At 36.2% G+C, this 15,544-nt stretch overlaps 1 non-coding gene across 1 annotated transcript; it reads left to right on the forward strand.

The window, feature by feature from the left end:
• Positions 1–2,034: 2,034 nt before the first annotated feature.
• Positions 2,035–2,141, forward strand: LOC128281255 (small nucleolar RNA R71). Its single transcript, XR_008271468.1, has one exon. It is a non-coding gene; the product is annotated as a small nucleolar RNA R71 (small nucleolar RNA).
• The last annotated feature ends 13,403 nt before the right edge of the window (positions 2,142–15,544 follow it).

Below are 15,544 nucleotides of genomic sequence, written 5' to 3' on the forward strand. Positions count from 1 at the left end.
GTGCTCGGGTTGCCTCCCGAGAAGCACTTATTTATAGTCTAGGCATGACTTACCTCTCCATTGAATGGTCATGGTGGTTCGAGGAGTTTATACTCCTCATTCCTGTTGTGAATCTCATCAAAATAAGGTTTTAGGCATGTATTGTTTACTTTAAAAGTGCCGAACTTGGGATGGCTTACCCCGACTGTATCAAATGGAAAAATGCTAAGTACCATAAGAGGGATTTCTTCATTTGGTTTGGCAGTGACATTGTGAGGATATGTGCCATTTAATAAAACTTTATCTCCAACCTTAAGTTGATTTGGAAAGGTATCGAGCTTGTTCTGATGTGGTTTTGGTTTATCGTGTGTACTCGGTTTATGTGTCTGCCATTCATCTAGCTCCTCAATTTGTAGCCTTCGTTCTTCATGAATAGGTTCTCTACTATTGCTTGAAAATGGCTCATATACTTCCTTCAAACTCATTTCCTGCAAAGTAGGTTGCACCATATTGTTAGTTTTAGTAGAATGGTTTAGACAATCACCTTCAATTTTTGATGTGTTGCCGGAATTGCGAGCTTGAAAGATGATTGTTTCATCTCCCACACAAAGTGTGAGCTCACCTGTGCCAACATCAATAATCGTTCTAGCTGTTGCTAAAAAGAGCCTACCTAAAATCAAAGGAGTGTTGCTATCCTCCTCTATGTCTAGAACAACGAAGTCAACGGGAAATATAAATTTATCAATTTTAACTAGCACATCTTCAATAATACCCCTAGGAAATCTTATAGTTGTATCTACTAATTGAATGCTCATCCTAGTCTGTTTGGGTTTCCCAAGACCTAGCTATTTAAACATTTTGTAAGGCATGACATTAATACTAGCCCTTAAATCAGCTAATGCATTAGTAACATCTAAACTACCAATTAAGCAATGAATTGTAAAACTCCCTGGATCTTTCAATTTGTTGGGTAGTTTATTCTGTAGAATAGCTGAGCAAACTGCATTTAGCTTCACATGCGAAGCCTCGTTCAACTTCCGCTTGTTTGCTAAAAGCTCCTTTAAAAATTCATTGCGTTTGGCATCTGTGATAGAGCTTCAATAAACGGTAAGTTAATATGTAATTTTTTTAAGAGTTTATGGAATTTACCAAATTGTTCGTCTAAGCGGTCTTTCCTTGTTGTATTAGGGTATGGCACACGAGGTTTATATTCTGTACTTACCGGCTTTGGGTTATTTTGGCCGACCTCATTTTTATCTTTGCTTACCACCGTTTTTGGCCTTGGTTTTGCAACTAACCCTTCCTCATCTTGAATGGCAATCATGTTGAGTTGCTCCCTTAGGTTAGATTCAGTGTTGCTTGGTAGACTACCTTGTGGTCGTTCGAAAATTAACTTAGCGAGCTGTCCAATTTGAGTTTCGAGCCCCTGGATTGATGCTTGTTGATTTTTGAGTGCTGTCTCAGTATTCTGAAAACGAGTTTCTGACACCAAGAAGAATTTGGTTAGCATCTTCTCAAAGTTCGGCTTATTTTCTTGCTGGTAAGGTGGTTGTTGAAAACCCGGAGGATGTTGTGGCCTTTGATTTCCTTGACCCCCCACGAGAAATTGGGATGGTTCCTCCAACCTGCATTATAAGTGTTATTACATGGGTTATTTTGGGATCTAGAGTTATTGTTACTCATATATTGGACTTGTTCCTCCTTGATGCTAGGGTTGAAGGGTTGATATTCTGTGCATGCTCCTCCTCCATTTGAATCGCACCTCATCACTGGATGTACCTGAGTAGAATCACACAAACCATCAATCTTTTCATTTAAGAGTTCTACTTGGTTAGATAGCATAGTAACCGCGTCAAGGTTAGAAACACCGGCTGCTTTCGTCGCTTTGTTCTCATAACTTGCCACTGATAGTTATTTAGTGACATCTCTTCAATAAATTCATACGCCGCCTCAGGTGTCTTATTATTGATAGTTCCTCTAGTGGCTGCATCAATCATCTGCTGAGTCGAAAGATTCAGGCCATTATGGAACGTTTGAACCTGTAGCCAAAATGGTAACCTATGGTGAGGGAACCTTCTCAAAAGGTCCTTGTATCTCTCCCATGCATCGTAAAGTGTTTCTAAATCCATCTACACAAAAGAAGAGATATCATTACGCAATTTGACTGTTTTAGCTGGTGGAAAATATTTTAATAAAAATTTTTTGGTCATTTGTTCCCATGTAGTGATTGACCCTTGTGGTAATGAGTTCAACCATTGTTTAGCCTTATTCCTTAATGAAAAGGGAAATAACTGAAGGTGAATGACATCATCAAAAATGCCATTAATTTTAAAGGTATCGCAAAATTCTAGAAAATTTGCTAAGTGAGCATTGGGATCCTCGTCCTGCAAACTATCAAACTAAACAAACTGTTGTATCATTTGAATTGTGTTAGGTTTCAGTTTAAAATTATTTACAACAATAGCAAGTCTAACTATACTTGACTCAGTTCCTGTTAAAGAAGGTTTAGCATAATCATACATAGTGCACGGAGCAGGATTTTGATTAACAACAATCGTAGGAGGTAGTAGATTTTCTTGGTTTTCAGCCATCTCCTCAGTTGTGGTTTGAATATCGTCCTCTTGCTCGTTCTCTGTGTATCTTAAGCTTCGCCTTATTTCTCTTTGGTTTCTGCAAATTGTGTGATCGATCTCACTGTCAAAAAGTAATTGTCTTGACGAGTTTCTTCTAATCATAAACTATAAAAACCTGCCAGAAAAAGGTAAAAAGAAGAATTAATAATAAAAATTAGAATAAAATTTAAATTGCAGTAAAAGTAAATGGCTAAAGTGATAAAAATCAAGTGTTCCTAATATCTTAGTTCCCCGGCAACGATGCCAAAAACTTGATACGTTATATTCGTGACAGGTTTTAAATATTTATAATGAATCGTTCTTAAAACTAACTATTATCATGATGAAGGCAAGTGTACCTATCGAACAGTAGTATAGTTTTAGCAATACCGGGTTATCAAACCCAAAGGAACTAAAAGTACTAGTAATGACTGTCTTTTTATTATCTAGCCTAAGAAGAATGGGGTTTATTTTAACTAACTAATTAACCAAACTAAGAATTCACAGAAAATAGAATTGGGGAATTACTTTTGGAAAAACGATTGAATGAAGACAATACCTAAGGAAAAATCCACCTAGACTTCACTTGTTATTTGACTCTGAATTGGACGATTTATTCATTTGACTTGATCTGTAGAAATCCCTAAGTTATATTATTATCCCTGTCGTGACTAACAACGTCTAACCCTAGGTTGAATAATTGAAATCTCTTTCTAATTAACTTCCTAGGGTTGCATTAACTCGATCTATGGATCCCCTTATTAGGTTTCACCCTAATCCGACAAAATCTTGACACCCTATCTCTAGGCGCACAATGAACTTCGCTTAATTATGACAAATGTACTCTTCGACAGGGTCTATTCCTCCTCTGAATAAGAGCTTAACTTGAATCAATATCCTAGAATATCAAAACAAGAATTAAGAACACATAATTAAGAACAAGTCAAATATTTATCAAACAATTCAGATAATAATAACAAGATCTGTCTTAGGTTACATTCCCCTTAGGTATTTAGGGGTTTAAGTTCATAACTAAAAAGGTAAACATCTCAGAAGAATAATGAATACAAAACATAAAGAAAAACCCAAAACTCTTGAAGGGAAATTGAGGGGAGATCTTCAGTCTTGATGATGAATCCGGCTTCTGATATGGATCAATCGGCTTTCCTTAAATAGCTCCCTACTTTCTTCTCTATCTAGTCTTTTTCCTCCTCCTTTAGGGTGTATTTATAGGCTTTAGAATGCCTAAGAACCCTCAAAATTGGCCTTTTTCAAATTGAGCTTAACTTGGGCTCGATAGGGACACACCCGTGTGTGATTGCTTAAGGCCATGGTCAAGGTTGTCAAATGGGCACGGGCGTGTGATCTAGCCGTGTGAATCATGCTTCGATTCTGCCAAATTGACATGGTCGTGTGGTTTGTCCGTGTGAGGAAGTCCAGGCCATGCTGATTTCGTATGTTGGCCCATTTTCTCCGTTTTTTGGCCCGTTTCTCATTCCTTTGACTCTCCTATGCTCACCTAAGTATTAAATATGAAATTAATGCATTAGGAGCATCGAATTCACCAATTTAAAGGAAAAATCATCCATAAAATGTGCTAAGCATGGGATAGAAATATGTATAAATTACGGTTTATCATTACGCGATTAATTTGAAACTTTCTCTTTGCCTCGATCTAACTCCGTAAGAGGTCTAACTTGATTTATACAGATAAATTTAACTGAATTTAATATATAACTCATTCAATTCTCCCAAAATCATATTTTGGAAAAATATCATTTTGCCCTTATCTTTTAATTTTTTTCCAATTTAGTCCCTAGCTCATAAAAATGGAAAATTCATGAAATTCTACCATAACCTACTATGGCCAAATTTCAATTAAGCCCTTAACATGCTCTATATTACATTTATTTCAAAATTTCACCATGTAATATTTTCTATTTTTCAATTTAGTCCCTATTTGACAATTTTACCAAAAATCCCTTTACAAAAGTTGTTTATTTAACAACAACCATCCATTTTCTATCATCAAACTTCAAAACTCATGTACATGCATCAATGGTAAAACCCTAATAGTTTAACAATTTCACAAATTAGTCCCCCAGGCTAACTAGATTAAGCTAAAATGATCCCGAAAACATAGAAATAATAAAAAACAGGACAAAAGTGCATACCTAATTGAGCATATAAAGATGGCCAAATGTAGCTTCAACAATGGCTACTTTTTTCTTCTATTTTCGGTTGATAAAGGATGGAAGAAAATGGTAATTGTTTTGTTTTATGTATTATAACTTTAATTACTAATTACCAAATTTAACCTTAAAAATTTATCCAAATTTCAATAATGCTAGACCATTAAAATCAACTATCAACTCTAATGGTCTAATTACCATATAAGGACTTCCACTGTAAAGTTCTATAGCTATTTAATACCTTTAGCTATTAGAATTCAACTTTTGCACTTTACGTAATTTAATCCTTTTTATCAAATTGAGCATGTAAACGGTAAAATTTCTTAGTGAAATTTTTATACGGTAGTACTATCATGCTATAGGCAATAAAATAATAATAAAATAAATTTTTTAACTTCAGATTTGTGGTCCCAAAACCACTATTCTGATTTCACTAAAAATGGGTTGTTATAACTCTCCCCTTAAAGGGATTTTTGTCCCCGAAAATCTTACCAGAAAAGAGGTTTGGATATTGCTTCCTTATAGCTTCCTTGAGTTCCCAGGTGGCTTCTTCTATTCCTTGTTGTTTTCAGAGAACTTTTAATAAAGCTTTGTTCTTGTTTCTCAATTCTTTCACCTCTTGTGCTAGAATCCTGATCGATTCCTCATTGTATGACATATCAGGCTGAATCTCGATAGCTGTTAGGGAGATAACATGTGAAGGGTCAGATTAGTACCGTCGTAACATAGACACGTGAAAGAAATTATGAATCTTTTCTAGTTCTGACGGTAAAGCTAATCAATATGCAATAGGTCTGATTCTTTCAGTAATCTCATACGGCCCGATAAATCGCAAACCTAGCTTTCCTTTGCGACCAAACTGAAGAACTTACTTCCAGGGCGATACTTTTAAGAATACTCTATCGCCAACTTGAAATTCTATGTCTTTTCATTCAAGATCCGCATATGATTTCTGACGATCTGAAGCTACTTTCAAATTATCTCGAATTACTTTTACTTTTTCTTCATTCTCACGAATCAAATTAACCCCTTGTATCTTTTTCTTACTGAGTCCAGCCTATTATAATCGAGTTCGAATGTATGACCATACAAAGCCTCATACGGTGCCATTTTTATGCTTGACTAAAAACTGTTGTTATAGGAAAATTCAACCAATGATAAATATTTCTCCTAGTTGCCTTCAAATTCAAAAACACAGCAACGAAGCATCTTTTCAAGAATTTGAATTACTCACATGGACTAAAGATCGGTCTGAGGATGAAATGCAGTACTAAAATGTAACTGCGTACCAAGAGCTTCATGCAACTTTCTCTAGAATCGCAATGTAAACCGCAGATCTCCATCTGAAATGATAGAAACTGGCACCCCGTGTAATCTGAAAATATTGGAAACATATAATTCAGCTAATATATCAAGGGAGAAATCTGTACGTACCAGAATAAAATGTGCAGACTTTGTTAAACGATCAATGATAACCCAAATGGCATCTTTCTTTCTCAAAGATAGGGGCAAACCTGATACGAAGTCCATATTAACTTGATCCCATTTCCACTCCGGTATCATCACTGGCTGTAACAATCTAGAAGGTACCTGATGTTCAACTTTAACTTGTTGACATTCTAAACATCTCGATACAAAGTCAAAAATTTGGCTTTTCATTTCCACCACTAGTACATCTATTTCAAATCACTGTACATCTTATTACTTCTCGGATGAACAGAAAAGGTGTAACACCCCGAACCGGTATCCGTCACCGGAATAATGTTACGAGGCATTACTGAATGATACACATCAGTCACATACATAATACATGCATTTATGAATTCATAATCAAAATACATTGTACTCATTCACATTGTCCCTTACAAGGCCCTAAGAGACCTTAAAACACGCTTAAAAGAGGTTCGGGACTAAACTGATAACATTTATAAGCTTCTGGAAACTTAGAAAATTTTCATGCATAAAGGGATCACATGCCCGTGTGAATAGGACGTGTGCCTCACACGGCCACCAGACACATTTGTGTCATAGGCTGTGTGAAAACAGGCATACATACTAACTTAGGTCACACGACCGGCCACACACCCATGTGCTAGCCTGTGTCTCTCACATGGCCGGTAGACACGCCATGTGTCTAGGCCGTGCCAAACCTGTAGGATATACTGACTTAATTTGAAGGGCTACCCCAAGAGACACACGACCGTGTACTAAGGCCACGTGTCACACACGATCAAGCAACACGCCCATGTGCTGGGCCGTATGAAGTGAAAATAGGCTTGGTTGGAGCCACATTTCTCACCCTTTCTCAAGCATACTTAAAGCACAACATTTGTACCAATTCAATACATTAATAGGCAACCAAAACATGATATTTCATACACATTTCATGCCATTTATAAATCATCCTCTTAACTACTCAAATCCATAGCCAAAACATACCAAATCAATATGCCAAAAATCATCAAACTTACAGGACTCCTAAATGCATTTCCTCATCATCTTATCATCTATTTCATGCTTCAAAACATACCATTTCATTATCTCAAAATCAAGTCATAACATACCATCTTCAAAGCAAAAATATGCCAATTAACATCTAGCTAGTAGAGCAATCATAAAACCATACCAAACATGCCTAAAACATAAGACAACTTATACATCACATAATTCAAGCCTCCTAAATGGACAAATTCACACTAATATTTACATCATTTGCAAGCCAAATATCATGGCTAAAGTCGTAACTCATCTAAACACTAGCCTATACATGCCATATACCATATATACGAAGCTTCAAAAGTACCAACAAGATGATCGATAGTGTGACGATCTTGATGATCCCCGATATCTAATCTAGCTTCAATAATCTATATAAAAAAGGGAAATAACACACAAATTAAGCTTTAAAATCTTAGTAAGCCATACACAAATAAAATTATCACATTATTCAACATCATTTCCATCAAATAGGCAAACTATGAATAAACACATATAAGTTCACAAACCTTTCCAACTGTATACATATTCAATATCACATATGAATTCATCAAATACTTCCCTTTTCAATACTCCTATGAATCTCGTACATAATTGAGTCACTTAACTCATTCATACATTCTTTCTTATCTTGACTTTTCCCGTTGAACCATTCGGAATCGTTAAGGATACTCGGAAATCACATAAAGCTCGTACAATGCCATATCCCAGATATGGTCTTACATGTTATTACATATTGATGTCAATGTCCTAGACATGGTCTTACACTAAATCATATAACGATGCCAATGTCCTAGACATCGTCTTACACGTAATCATGATACAATGACAATGTCCCAGACACGGTCTTACATGCAAACACATCTCAGCAATCCTAATGTCAAGACATTTGTATCCTATACTATTCCTAAGGTTTGTACGAGAATTTTGGATATCGAAACTTTGACAACTCTTACTTGTATTTGCTAGTTCAACGTCCATAGTAATTTAGTGACAAATAAACATATCAAACTCAAATTAAAGGTATTTATTAGCATATGAACTTACCTTGTATTAGGGATTGACGTATCGGGTTGACTATTCAATAACCTTCAGTTTCCCCTGATCTAAATACGATTTCATTCTTTCAGAATCTATATGAATTCAAAATTAACTCATTTCTTAATTGATTTATTCAGTTCAGTCCAAAAACACATATTTAAGCCAATTTGCACTTTGGCCCTAAACTTTCACATTTCTTACAATTTACTCTTTATTTCAATAAACACAAAATTACACCAATTCAATTCAGACCCATGTGTGCTAAATTACCATAGTACCCATATCAGCCCATATTTTACATTTATTCACACTTTTAACCCCACATTTTCATATTTTCACAATTTAATCTCTATTTTGTATTTTCATTAAAAATCACTTAACTAAGCATATTAATCTTTCAACAATTATTCATTTTCCATCATCAACATTCAAAAACATCAAGCTATCATCATGGCACTTCACAAATTCATCAACCAATTCAAAAATTAGGGTACGAGCTAGCTATAATATGAAGCAACAATCACAAAAACATAAAAATCATTAAAAACTGAGCTCAAAACATACCTTAATCAAGAATACAGAGGGTCGAACCCTAAAATGCTTCACATGGTCTTTCTTATTTTGATTTTCAGTGACAAAGATGAACATTAACACTAATTTTTATGTTTTGTTTTATTAAATATACATTAATACATAGTTTACCATTTTACCCTTTGACATTAAACTATTTAATCATCAAATATAAGGCCATTAATGTCCGTTAACCTTATCAATGGCATTATAACATATAAGGACCTTTGTTTTAATAAACCATAGCAAATAGACACTCTTAACTTCTAGCTTGTAACTTTTACATTTTACGCAATTTAGTCATTTTCTCAAATTAAGAATTTAGTCGCTAAAATTATTCCATGAAACCTTCAGACACATATAATCACATGTTATAAACACAAAAAATAATATTAAAATAATTTTTTGACCTCAGATTTGTGGTTCTGAAACCACTATTCCGATTTAGCTAAAATCAGGTTGTTACAACTCTCCCCCTTTAGGGATTTTCATCCTTGAAATATTTCCAGTGAATAGGTTTGGATATTGCTTTCTCATAGCATCCTCAGGTTCCTACGTAGCATCTTCAACCCTGTGCCGATGCCATAATACTTTCACTAATTAAATTTTTTTATTTCTCAGCTCTTTGATCTCTAGAGCTAAAATTCATATCGTTTCTTCACTCTACGATAAATCTAACTGAATCTCAACTTCAGTCGGGGAAATAACATGCGAGGGATCAGATCTGTATCTTCGTAGCATTGACACATGAAATACATTATGTACTTTCTCTAACTCTAATGGTAAAGATAGTCGATAAGCAACTGGTCCAATTCGCTCGACAATCTTATACGGTCTGATGAACTTCAGGCTCAATTTTCCTTTTCTGCCAAATCTGAGTATTTTCTTCCACGGTGAAACTTTCAGAATTTATCCCTGATCTGAAACTCAATATCTTTCCGTTTCAAATTTGCGTAAGATTTTTGTCGATCTGATGCTGCTTTCAAACTATTGCAAATCACTTACACTTTTTCTTCAGTCTGTTTAATCAGATCAACTCAGTGAATCTTATTTTCGCTTAGCTCAGTCAAGTATAATGGTGTTCAGTATTTACGACCGTATAGAGCTTCGTACGGTGTCATTTTAATACTTGATTGAAAACTATTATTATAAGCAAATTCAATCAACGATAAATATTTTTCCTATGTACCTTCAAACTCAAGAATACAATATTGCAACATATCCTCAAGTATCTGAATAACTCTCTTGGATTGACCATCCGTTTGTGGGTGAAAAGCGGTACAAAAATGCAGCTTTGTACCTAATGCCTCTTGTAATTTCTTCCAAAATCGTGAAGTGAATCTCGAATCTCTATCCGAAACAATAAATAATGGCACTTCGTGTAATCGAACAATCTCTAAAATGTACAACTCAACAAACTTGTCAATAATCCATACACACCGGAATGAAATAAGCTAATTTTGCCAACCTATCGACATTGCATCTTTCTTACTCGGAGATAGGGGCAAACCTGAAACAAAATCCGTAGTCACTCTATCCCATTTCCTCTCGGGAATCATGATAGGTTGTAATAAACCTGATGGTACTTGATGTTGAGCTTTGACTTGCTGACAAATCAAACATTTTGAAACAAATTCAAAAATATCACGTTTCATGCCATGCCAAAAATAAAGTCATTTCAAATCATTATACATTTCTGTGCTTCCCGGATGAACAGATAAATGACTACTATGTGCTTCATTTAAAATCATCTGAATCAATTCTAAATTTCTTGGAACACATATTCGACCTCTAAATATTAAACAATAATCAGAATCAACTTGAAACACTGAATCAGGGTTCAAATCACACTGAACTTATTTTGCTTGAAATTCATTATCAAATTTTTGAGCCTCTCAAATCTGTTGTATAAACAACGGTCTTGCTTTCAACTCGGCTACTAACATACCACCGTCAGACAAATCCAAATATGTATTCAAAGCATGTAAAGCAAATAAGGTCTTTCGGCTTAAAGCATCAACAACTACATTCGCTTTCCTCGGATGATAGTCAATTATCAAGTCATAGTCTTTTAGAAATTCTAACCATCTCCGTTGTCGCAAATTTAAATCTTTCTGAGTCATCAAACATTTCAAGCTCTAGTGACGCTAAATTTTCAACGCGAACACAATAGCTGCTAACTCCAAATCGTGCGTTGGGTAATTCTTTTATGTGGTTTCAACTGTCTCGAGGCATAAGCTATTAGCTTTTCCTTCTTGCGTCAAAACACAACCCAGACCATTCAACGATGCATCACTGAACACTACAAACTCTTTACCCGATTCAGGCTGAATTAACACTGGTGCCTCCTTCAATAAAGCTTTCAACTGATTGAAACTTTTTTTCATTTATCTATCCACTCGAATTTAACATCTTTTTCAAGCAATCTTGGTAACGGAATTGCAATCATCGAAAAGCCTTTTACAAATCATCTATAATATCTTGCTAGTCCCAAAAAATTGTGGACCTCATAAACATTTCTCAGAGGCTTCCAATCTACAATGGCAGATATCTTACTCTAGTCAACTAGATACCTGCGGCTAAAACTATATGTCCCAGAAAACTAACTTCTCGTAGCTAAAACTCACATTTGTTGAATTTTTCATACAACTGTTTATCTCTCAAAGCTTGTAGCACGGTTCACAAATGTTTTTCATGCCCAGATTCATCACAAGAGTAAATCAAAATGTCATCAATGAATATAATAACAAATTGATATAGGTACGGTCTAAAAATTTGATTCATTAAGTCAATAAAAACAACAAGTGCATTTGTTAATCCAAATGGCATAACAGGAAAATCCTAGTGTCCGTACCTCGTTCTAAAAGTAGTCTTTGGTACATCGCGAATGGGCCTAAAGCCTATTCTCAGCCCAAATGGGCCCACACGCTCGTGTGGCCCTTTTAGCCCAAACCTAGCCACAGATATGCGATTCACCTAGCCTAGTCCAATATTTACTACACAATCAAACAACTTATCCAATTGGGCCCACATGGCCCCTTTTGGCCGATCGCGGCCTGAAGTAGCCATCCAACAACAAGAGTAGTGATAAATACACACCTGATAGGAGACTAGAGTTAATCCACGCTCCGAGCACTCTTAGCCGACTCCCAACCCAAACGAAAGCACGCCATACAATGAAAGGATCAGCCAAGAAAGGTACATTTACTCTCTTCATGGTTCCTCTATTTAAAGCCGACTTCACAACCACTCTTATATTAGCTTCGATGTGGGATCCCTCCAACATTAGAGTTTAAATTCAACACCAACTCTTGCCGCCTCCTGTTAGCAAAATAAATGCTCTTTGCTTGCCATGGGATTCGAACCTATGCCTCCCCTTAAATGCTCCACACGCTACTTGCCACTAAACCACAAGGCTTTTTGTGTCATATTTTATCCCCAATTAATTATAAGGTCTAAAGGCCAAAGTCCAGGTTCGCTTTAAAAAAAAACAAAATAAATTGCAAGAGCCAAGGCTTGAACCCAGGCTCCCATACAACCTTAATGACACCACAACCACTAGACTACAAGCTTCCTTGTGCCATTTATTTAACACAATAATTTAAAAACCCTCATTCAAGCATCCAGGTTTTTTTTTCACTTAATACCAAAATTTTTGCTAAAGCCCAAGTTTGAACCCAAGATTTCTCCAACACTTCTCAAAGCCATTAACCACTAATAGCAAACATTTAATTGTTTCATTTCATTGCATAATTAAATACCTATATACAACCTCCTTACGGACCCACACTCAAGGCCTAATACTTCTAGGCCCAAATTCGGGGTGTTACAATTCTACTCCCCTTAAAGAAATTTTGTCCTCGAAATTTCCAACTATCAACTAATCGTATTACTCAAGTCAAACCTCTATGCTTCCGCTACGCACTCTAATTAAAAATAATTCTTAGTACGACCCAAAACATCTAATTACCAAAGTAAAGAAACATTTATCAAGCACGCATACAATTCATACCACATATTTAAATAAAATAAACTTGGCGATCCCGAGCTCGATGCTCCTTGGACCCACATCTAAGACATGCTCCTGTCTTCCTATGGCATTCACCCGGATGACGTCCGTTGCAGTCTTTGCAGATTGGATAGTTTGGTCGTGCCTTAACATGATTCACAGAACGAGGCTTGGTTTTCTGAGAACTAGAATCCTTCCTTTTCTTACACTCCAAGCACCCTGCTTGAAGCGTTTCCCTAATTTCCTTAATTTTGGTATCCAATACTTCCTCTACCACTTTCCTTACTAACTCGGCCAGTGCCTCAGTACCAAGCTCCGAGTTACCGCTACCCGAAGTTGGTAGACTTTGCTTACCCTCAAAATCCATATCAATACTCTACATTACCAGTACACATATCAATTAACTACAAAGATCTCAAAAATTTTACTATTTATTCATATGTCTTATGCAGAGATAGTATTTTAAAGTTTCTATTTTCACAGAATCATAGCCTAGCTACAGTCTCGGTATCCTAGAGTTTTTAGGGTTGCCCTAGTTATAATGTCATGATATGGTCTCAGTTCTATCTACAGTAATATCTTAATATAGTGTAATATGAGGAACAGAAATACTTACAGACTTGGTGCCGGGGATTCAGTGCGCCACTTCTTTCTCAATCCATTTAAAACTCGAAAACCATGTTTTTGATCACCAAAAATAGAAATTTAAAAACTTTGATTTGAAAACACCCTTTATTTTGAAACTCTTGATTTAAAACAGAAAAACTTGGACTATTTTAACATATATACTCCGCAAAACATCTTTAAAATGAAAAAACCATTTCCAAAAATACCCTTCTTAGGCCTAAATTTTTGAAAAATTTTCGGACCCGATCCACAGCCGAGTTGTTGCAACTTAGCTCTGATACCACTAAATGTAACACCCCAAACCCGGCCCAGACGTTATGGCCAAATCTTCGTGCCACATTGGAGTTGAAAACCCACGTTCCGTTTTTAGTGTTTTAAAACCATATATTTTGTTGAGTTAACAAAGTGTATGGAAGCTGGGCACCAGGTAGGTATCCGAGATAGAGGAGGTGAGCCATGAAGGCTGCTTAAGTACCAAGCTCTTTAATTGGATCCAATCCTAGACATGCCCACAACCATAGCCACACTTTGTCATATCGAGTTTAAATTTGTTTAAGTGGACGTCTTTGATAAATCGATTAATCGTGGTGTTGAGATATTTTGAAAACAAGTATCATTTTGAAAACACGTCCTAAGTCTAGCCCATTTGAATAATTATCAACCAGGTTTAAAGTTATTAAAATTAAAGTAATCCCGAAAAGAAATAAAAGAAAAGTTAAAATGACCTTATTACAACCCAAAAATAAATAATAATTAAAGGAAATTTAATGAAAACCAACGCTTGTTCAAAAGCCAAAAGACGATCACCGTGGCTACTCAATCCTTCCTACCAAGTCCCCACATCAAGGCTCACCGCAAGGTTAAGGAAAGGGGTGAGTTTGGAAACTCATGTGCAACAAGCCCCTTTCGAGCCCAAAACAATAATGACTGTTGGGTCTAACCCCAAATCCAATCTCAAACATGTCTTGGGCCATAGCCCTTTTCATATTTCATATTTCATAACACCGGGTCAAGCCTTTTCAAATTTCATATTATTGGGCAAGCCTTTACTAGAAACGGTATGGCCCATAGGCCCATTTCAATATCACATATAATGTCAATGAAAGAATGCAAACCCATCTGGGAGACTACTCAACCCACCATCCGCTACTCTCCACCGTACCAACCAACACACCATGTGGGATTAACTCGACCCACCCCGCCATAACTCTCCTTTGGCGGCTTAGCCGCTTTATCATATAACCGAGGCCTAGCCTCTTTTAATAATCGGGGCAAAAGCCCTTTTTATAATCGGGCATAAGCCCTTTGATAATCGGGCGTAAGCCCTTTTGATAATCGGGCATAAGCCCTTTTGATAATCGGGGCATAAGCCCTTTTGATAATCGGGCATAAGCCCTTTAATAATCGGGGCATAAGCCCTTTTCACTTCCTCCATTCATATAAAAACCCAACCCAATGCATTTATGAACATCTCGTGTGCATATCATACATATCATGTGCATATCATACATGTCATGTGCATATCATACATATCATGTGCATCAAAATCCCATGCATTAAGTTCATATATAAACCCTAGGGGTATAATGGTTATTTTTACCTAGGGCAAAACGGTCATTTTCATATTATAAGGGTAATCTTGTAATTTTACCAAAATTAGGGTTTCCATGTTCATTAACTGATTACAAACAATTCATGGGTGCAAACAGTGATTCGCCCATTTTTAGCTAAAACGAGTTATTGGGCCAAAAAAAAACCCTAATAGGGTTTACTTAGCCGATTTCATCATCTAGGCCCATTTAGCCTATATTCCATAACGGTTTTAACAGTCTTATCATGCAATTTAACAGATTTCCCATTTTCTACCAAATTTACCCAAATGGGCCCGAAAGCCTATTGGGCCCTAATTCAGCCCCTCGAGGCCCAACTTACCGTGAACGCCAAAATCACGTCCTTACCGTTTCTATTGTTCCCAATCATCATCTCATCGATTCTAACTAACTAGTGAGCGTTCGCTT

Source organism: Gossypium arboreum, chromosome 9 (genome assembly GCF_025698485.1).
Source record: "Gossypium arboreum isolate Shixiya-1 chromosome 9, ASM2569848v2, whole genome shotgun sequence".
Classification (NCBI taxonomy): domain Eukaryota; kingdom Viridiplantae; phylum Streptophyta; class Magnoliopsida; order Malvales; family Malvaceae; genus Gossypium; species Gossypium arboreum.